Source organism: Urocitellus parryii, chromosome 12 (assembly GCF_045843805.1).
Source record: "Urocitellus parryii isolate mUroPar1 chromosome 12, mUroPar1.hap1, whole genome shotgun sequence".
NCBI classification, from domain to species: Eukaryota; Metazoa; Chordata; class Mammalia; order Rodentia; family Sciuridae; genus Urocitellus; species Urocitellus parryii.
Window position 1 is genome coordinate 92,822,924 of NC_135542.1, and position 8,356 is coordinate 92,831,279.

An 8,356-nucleotide genomic window follows, 5' to 3' on the forward strand; every position below is an offset into this window, starting at 1 on the left:
TAAGGGTCAAGGAGAAACTAAAGAGAATCTTGGGCCACCTCATTCCCCAGAGAATGCACTCAAGGAACTTCACCCGAGGGCTGGGATTGTGGCTCAGTGGTAGAACATTAGCCTAGCATGTGTTTGGCACAGGGCTTGACCCTCAGCACCCTTAAAAATAAATGAATAAAATAAAAGTATTGTGTCCATCTACAACTAAAACAAAAAAAAATTTTAAACCCTTTCTGAATCCTTGAAAACTGCAGTAACTTCACTAATCAAATCAACTTCTATGGTTCCAGAACTACTATACTTGCTCAACCGAGATGTCTCTTTCTTCCATCTCCAGGGATATTAACTGTATATGTTAATATAGTAATGTATCACTATTACCTCTTATACTGTGAAACATAATTTATAACCTATTCATTATATTTTAATGAACATGTAGAAGGAACACTGAGAATATATCCCCAACACAAGGGCCTGTGGGAGGGGAGCCATGGGGTGAGCCCATTATGTCCCTCTTGCAGGGTTTAACCTACCAGAACTGAGCCATTTGGTTTCTATTATAACTCTCCTGTCACTTTCTCCACCCAATCAACTCTCTTGTCATTTTCCCCACCCAATCCCAATTTCTCATTGGGAATCTGACCACCCTATTGGCTACCTCATACCTTTAAACTGACAGTTTTGTGACATCATTCCCCCACCAAACCTACTGCCACCTGATAGAATCTTAGGCTTGCCATGCAGTTGTAAACAAATTTGGATCATCGCAAGTGACCAGTGACCAGTAACCAGTGGCCAGTAAACACTGACCAGTGAACTCCATACTGGGAAACATGCATTCTCTAGCCTCAGCCACCCACACATCCTCTGGGGTGGTCTCCTCATCCTTTGTATTTGCAATTGATGTGACCTCTTCTCTGACCATGTCAGGTAAGGAAAGAAACTTTTTAAAGTTTTTCATTAGACTTTTCCCTGCTTTAATTTACTAATGGAGTCAAAAGAGCTAAGAATAATAGGGGAAAGGATGGAACTAGAAATCTGGACATCTAATTTCATTTGGAATTTGACATGTACTAGGTATGGGGCTGGACCATCTTTAACTCTCTCACAAAATCTGTTTCCTGATCTGCTACAGGAGGATAACAGACTGCCCATGCTCTGATCCCTTTGTTTTCTAATATTGACCCTTCAGGGACATGTTTATAGAGAATGAAATAAGTTTTCATGGTTGTGTTTGTTTCAACCGAAAGAGACAAATCCTAGGCAGGGTGGAAACCAAGAGGTTTCCTGGAACAGTTTCCCTCTACCAAGATTTCCACTTCAGTATTTCAAATTTAGTGCTATTCATAAAAGGGACATTCATATATTTGGGAGTTTTCTGTTTAAACTAGGTGAAAAGAGAAAGAGGGAGAGAGGAGCAGGAGGACAGGGCTGTAAGGAGGCAGATGTTTTGGGAGAAGCAAGTTTCAGGCTGTTTAAGCACAAGGCAACAGGAACTCGGTGGAGGAAGAGTATATAAAAATAAGGGAGAAGAAAATGTCAGAATAAAAGAAATGAAGAGCATGATGTTCTCAAGAAAAAGGAGGTTAGTTGAGATGAATGTGAAAGAAAAAGCAAAGATTTTATTTAAACCAACAGACAGCATAGAATGCAATCTTCCCAGAGGCTGGTTTAGAGATTGTTTGGATTAAGGGACTAGCAAGGAAACTAAGACTTGAATTAGGGTATCACTGGGGTAAGCAGTTTATCAGAAAAGTCACACTTGGCTGTTATAGTTTTTCTATGACCTCTTTGAACACCGATGATGTTGACAGTTTGAACATGAACATTTTAGAAGTATGTTTTAGAAATGACTCTTCATACAAACATGTCATGAAAGTGGTTATAGACAGGGCTGGGGCAAGAGCATTCTTCATGTCCTGCTTTACTCTGATTTTTGAACTACTTGGAGTTTGAAAAACTGATGTGCATTAACCTACATCAGAAGAACACATTCCTTTGTGTGACAGGTAGTTTTCCAAGAGTTTACTCTCTAAAATAGAATACCTATCAAGATTGATTAATGGTTTTTAAACCTAAAACTCAAAAGAGAGACCTACAGAAGGACAAAAATTCAAGCTCCACATCTCTAATTCCACATTTATCTAAAATAATTTTATGAAGTCTTTTGGGGTTTTCTTTTTTTTAATATGTATTTTTTTTAGTTGAGGTTGGACACAATACCTTTATCTTTATGTGGTGCTGAGGCATGAACCCAGTGCCTCACGTGTGCTAGGCGAGCTCTCTAATACTGAGCCCCAGCCCCAGCCCCTCTATCTGGTTGTTCTATATGGGCTGAGGGTGTAGGTCAGTGGCGGAGTGCATGCTTGGCATGTGGGAAGCCCTGGGTTCACTTCCCAGCACCAGTAACCATCAAAAAAATTAGATTTAAATGTATTATTATATTCTAGTGGTAATGTTTTTTTCAGACTTTAGAGACAACATATTCCTGTTAAACATGATTATAAACTAGATTTTGAAGAACAAAAGTAAATTTTATGCTCATTTTCAAGCATTTTTCCTGATTTTTGACTGAAATGTTTATCAGAAAATGTTTTTATATTAATTGAAATCTCTAATAGTAAAATTCATACCATTTATTTGGTGTGGGTAATATTTAGAGGAAGGTGAACAAGCACAGTGATGAAATAACTTTACATTTCTTGTTTCATTCTATACTTTGGCCAAAATTTCCTTCCTTCCTTCCTTCCTTCCTTCCTTCCTTCCTTCCTTCCTTCCTTCCCTCCCTCCTTCCTTCCTTCCTTAATTCCTTCCTTCCCTCCTTCCTTCCTTCCTTCCTTTTTCCTTCCCTTCCTTCTTTCCCTCCTTCCTTTCTTTCTTCTTTCCAGTGCTGGGAAATGAATGCAGCAATTGAAATGCAGGGTCTCATTCATGCTAGGCAGGCATGCTACCACAATCTATATCCCCAGCACATTTTGTTGAGGTCCTGAGACAGGATCTTGCTAAATTGTCCATGGTGGTTTTGAATTCCTGGGCTCCAACAACCCCATAGCCTCAGCCTCCTGAATGTTGGGACCACAGGCCCACCCAACCACTCATAGTGGGGTTTTGCTTTGGTTTTTGCTTTTTGCATGTGGTGGGAAAGTGATTGGTTTGCAGTACCAGGAAATGAACCTAGAGACACTTTACCACTGAGCTACATCCCCAGAACCCCCCTTTTTATGGACACAATATCTTCATTTATTCATTTTTATGTGGTGCTGAGGCTTGAACCCAGTGCCTCACATGTACAAGACAAGTACTCTACCAAGGAGCTGCAGCCCCAGCCCTTCTAAAATTTTATTTTGACACAGTGTCTCACTAAATGGCCAAGGCCTTCCTCAAACTTGCAATCCTCCTGCCTCATGCTCCTGAGTAGCTGAGATTACAGGTTTGTGCCACTGCAGCTGGCTATATAACACTTATTTTGAAATAGGTAGCTACAAACATTGTGGCTATTTATATGTTTACTTTTTCTTAATTTTGCTGCTTATGTTGGCTGATAGTTTCTCTGCCTATGTGTACTGCATAGAAATTCATTTAAAATCACCTTTAATGGTGGGCAGCGTTTTAGTTAACAGTATTCAGGAAAATAGACTAGAAACATTCTCTTTCATAATATTTTATGCATGATAACCAAACTTCATTTGCTAGTAAATTTGCTACATGTCCAAGTTTTCATCAGTATCTATGCATTCTTTTTAGTTCTATGCTGTTTTTCATTTTTTCCTTTCTGTCTTTCCAGAACATACTTTATATTCCTTCATATGAACCTTAAGTAATACATGATTTTGATTCATGGATGAATTATCACTGTTAGTATTATGGTAACCACCTTCCAGAGTAGTAACCTGAATCTCATAGAGTTTAAATAACAGTTTTTCTTCCAGAAAGCATTTCTTGATAAAATTACTCTCAGGTAGTCATTTTGATGTAGCATCAAAAGCCAGGTTTAAGAGGGTAAAGAAAGATCCACTAAATATACCATCTGAAGGGTACAAGTAAACTCTAGAAAATGGCAGGTGAGCAGGACACTAAAGATAACAGTGATGATACCAGGACTGTTTTCTATGAAGAGGGAAAAATAAAATTCTATTTCCCTGACTTGTGCTCTTTGTCTAGAGCAAAGAGTCTGAGCAAGGGAGTAATTTTCTATGACCTGGTACTGATACTGAACAAATCAATCTTACTTCTCTGAGCTTCGGTTTCCTCACTTACAAACCTTTAATGTTAAGTTTTCTCAAAGTCCTAAAATGCTTCAGCTCTAGGGCATATTCATAAGTTAATACTATGGCCCTCTCAAAGGAAAGAGAGGGCAGAGAGAAGGATGCTTTTAGAAAACAATGAGTGAAGCAGATCACTTGGGTCTACTGTGTCCAGTTGGACAGAAAAGACAGTTGAACAAGAATACCAAACTGCTCCCACACTTGCAGCGATCCTAAATGGTTTAATTTGGGGTATCTCAATGATTTCTGACTGCCACAACCTTAGGATGATATTCATCCAGAGATATCATAAGAATCTCTCAGTCTCGTCACATTTTCACCACCCTCTTTCTTCCTACAGAAAATTTCCAAAATTCTTCTTCACATGGAAATGCACATTCTCTGCAGCTCTCTCTTCCTGTGTGACCAACGCAGCTTCTCTGACAGGAAGTGTCTGCAACTTCTCCAGAGCCTCTGCTCCAGCTGCCACTTCAGCATGGTTACTGCCCTCAACTGTGGCACCTCCTTCCAGACACTCATGGGCAGTGCCTACCTTTGTCAACATTCTAGCACAGCCATGGTGTCTGGAGTTACTAGCCAGAACCAGATCACCACGGCACCTGCCTCCTATCCAAGTGTTTCTGAGTGGTATATCCCAGGATGTGCTGAAAAGAGCTCATCTTCACTCAGGGACTTTAATCTGATTCTCACTGACCAGGACATAGCAGGTTCTTCCATGACTATGACATCCCAATATGAAAAAACTTCTGAAACCAATGTCATGGTCTCTGTGTGTCCATCAGTATATGCCAGGCTTGTTCAGAAGACACCATCTCAGATTCCAAATCAGGAACATAGCCTCTCACTTCCCTACCAAGAAGGAAGCCAGGTCTACTACTCTGATCAAAACACTCTGGGGAATCTGCTCTCTGGAGAACATGGTTCCTGTCTGCAATCCTATGACTGTGTGCCATATGTAGGAAGTAGTGCCGCTGCCCCTCAACCAGAAACGGTGACAGTGCTGCAGAAGGTTCAGCCCACAAATGCCCTACCATCAGTCTCTAACCCTGGGATCTACTGCTCGGTATTCACTCAACCTATTACAGAAAATGTTTTTCAAGGTGAGTACAATCAGCAAGAAGGGGAAGGATTAGATTACCATTTAATTGAGGGTCCAGATTGCAACTGATAGCTGTGGGTCCACAGACCTGTAGTATTTAAGTCCTGAGACTTTAACCACCATCCTTGTTTAGCACTCCACATTTTCAGACTCTCAAAACAAGAATGCAGGACACCATAATGGCCACCCAGGATGCATTTAAGAGACCTCCAAGACACTGAAGGAGGCTACTTGTCACAATTTTTGCGGATCAGTCCCCCTACACCACAACATTATAAATTTATTTCCCTAATTTTATTTGATCTCTTAGGAAGATACTGCAAAACATATCAGAGTGTGACAATATAATTTTTCCTTAATTTACTGCAGGACTTAAATTTTCTATGCAATGATGCTATCCAAAGCAGGGGTCTAAAAATCTGTCCTTTCACATATTTTTCATGGGCAAGAGCTCACGCTCTCCTAGTTCATAATGTTAAGTGTTCTTACATTCTGGGAAGAGTAGAGAGAATTAAGAGGCCCTATATGAGAATGAGAGATTTCATAAAACAGTTTTTGTGCATTTCCACACAGAGTAGACAATGCTCTACCAGTGAGCCATGCTGCCATGATAATGTGTCAGCCCAAAACTGTGTCATCAAGTGATCACTTGTAACTAACAGGCACCTCCTAACAGAGACTAGTTTGCAGTCCTTAAAAAGAGCTAATAGAAATGACATATCCACAGTCCACAGATTCCCTGATTAGTGCGTTGCTGGGAAGGGGGAGCATCCTACTTACCATCATCCTTGATTCCTTTCTTTGCAGTGATGGAAACATCCCTAGAGATGGAGGATTCCTTGGGATTGCAATCTCCAAGTCAGACATTTTGTCTGCCACAGCCTCCAGAATTCCTGTACACCTGCAAAAACAGAAAAAGCCAAATAATTCAGAAAAACTCACAAACTGAACTTGGGGACATTTCCACAATAACACCAGTCCAGAGTTTTACTGATTTGTTGGCATTTCCTCCAAATCAAAGCCAGGAACAAACAGAAATTAAGAATTTGTGTGAGATTAACACCATGCTCTCAGAACCACTGGATGCCTACCAGATTGCCATGGAGAACCAGGATCCTCCACTACTCCCTTTAGACATCCCTGAAATCCACCAGCTTCTGGCCTCCATTGGTCCTCTGGACTAAGAGGAGAAGCCACATTCTGAAAATATCCATCTAGAAAGGAATAGCCTGAGTCTTGAGGACCAAGGCACACTTGAAAATGGGATTGAATCTAGTAGTGGTTTTGCAGACATCACTGCACTGGTGGGAGATTTTCACCTTCCTGAGCTTTTCAGTTCCTTGAAAGACTTTGACCAACCTGAAAGTCCCACAATAACAAAATCCAATGACACCAGAGCCATCATGGTGAATCAGGGGCAGGAAATCACAAGTGCCATAAAGGGTCCTAGTGACCCAGTGAGGAAAAACAAACATAAAGCCTCAGAGTCTCCTCATGGAACTCCTCAGGCCAAAATGCAGCCAAGGGACCTGGAATGTGCATTAGGAGGAGAAGTTGCTCACAGGGATGCAGACAGTAGTAAGGGCCCTGTGCACACAGCCCAAGCACTCTATCAGCAAACCTCAGAAAGCTACATCCAGCAGGAACAGCAAGGCTAAGGGCCATGGGCAGGAAAAGACCAAGAGGACCAGAGAAAACAACTCCAGGAAAGCCAAGGAGAGGAAGCAGCCAGGCAATAAAGTCAAGGCAGAAGAGAAGCCAACTGTGCCCAAACTAAAGCGGAAGAGGAACCAACCTGAGCTTTGCCAAGAGACCTTTAAAAAGCCTCGGAGTTGTCTCGACATGCACATACTGGAGTCGGTGCAGGTTTTCCACGCACTGGGGAAGAAGAATGATAAGAAAACTGAGCTCTCTTCCTCCCGGGCCCTGGGAAATTCAGGCAGTACCCTAGACCCCCACCCATGGCTGGTAGTTAAGGTCCTGAGAAAACACAAAGTCAAAGCCCAGAACCCAGATATCAGTGCTAAAGGAGAGGGTCCCTCTCCATCCATTTATGAGCCTCCACCACCTGGGAAGGTTAAATTGGTACCTTTGCCTTTTCTGACCCTGGAGAAACCTCCACCTCAACCAGTAATCAATCGGAGGCCACAGTCTCTGGCCTCACAGAGACCTACTGGGGCTTACCCTGCCCAGCCTCGTCCCGCTAGCTCAGCTCAACCCATGGCAGTCAACCAATCCCAACCAGCTACTGCCAACCCATCTTAGTTGCGTCCTGCCAAACCAGCTCAGCCCATTTTGAACCATGCCAATCAGTCTGTTTTGACTTCTTCTACCCAGCCTAGTGTTTCTCGGTCTGCTTCTTATGGGCGTACACCATACAAAACACCATCTTGCACCTCTCTCCAGTAGTAACCCTTTCCCATGCTTGTGACCAAGCCCCAGTCACAACTGACCAAGCCTCAAAACCAATATCTCCTCCAAGACTTTGCCTTACAACCAATTCCATGGAGGAAACCCAATGTTCCTGGGCAAGTAGTATCAACTCCCATCACCAAACGGCAGAGGCCAGAGCGGGAAGCCATGAAGAAGAAGGCTCAACAAGAGCGTGAGAATGCTGCCAAGTACACTGCTTTGGGGAGAGTGCAGTGTTTCATTGAGAGGGAAAGAGAGATGGAGATTTCTCGCTACTATGGCTACACAATGTAAGAGCTGCTAAGATCAGTGGTGCCACTTAGGGACCAAATAGTTTTCCACATGTATATAGATAGAGAGATACACATTTATTTATTCTCATAAACATTCAATGTTTAATAAAATTAAATAAAAATGTAATATAATTCACTAATACATAATAAAGAGGACTTCTGGTACCACTGACAATTCGTAAAATTAAAGAGGCCTTTGGCTACTACATGGGTACCAATAATGTGGCATATATATACATAGATAGATAGATAGATAGATAGAACTTCTTTCATTAAGACACTGTTCAAAATGTAAT

The 8,356-nt window shown here is 41.7% G+C and overlaps 1 pseudogene; it reads left to right on the forward strand.

Annotated features, from left to right (window-relative positions):
* The first annotated feature begins 824 nt into the window (after nucleotides 1-824).
* On the forward strand, nucleotides 825-8,061 carry LOC113188878 (uncharacterized protein C2orf78-like; annotated as a pseudogene).
* The last annotated feature ends 295 nt before the right edge of the window (nucleotides 8,062-8,356 follow it).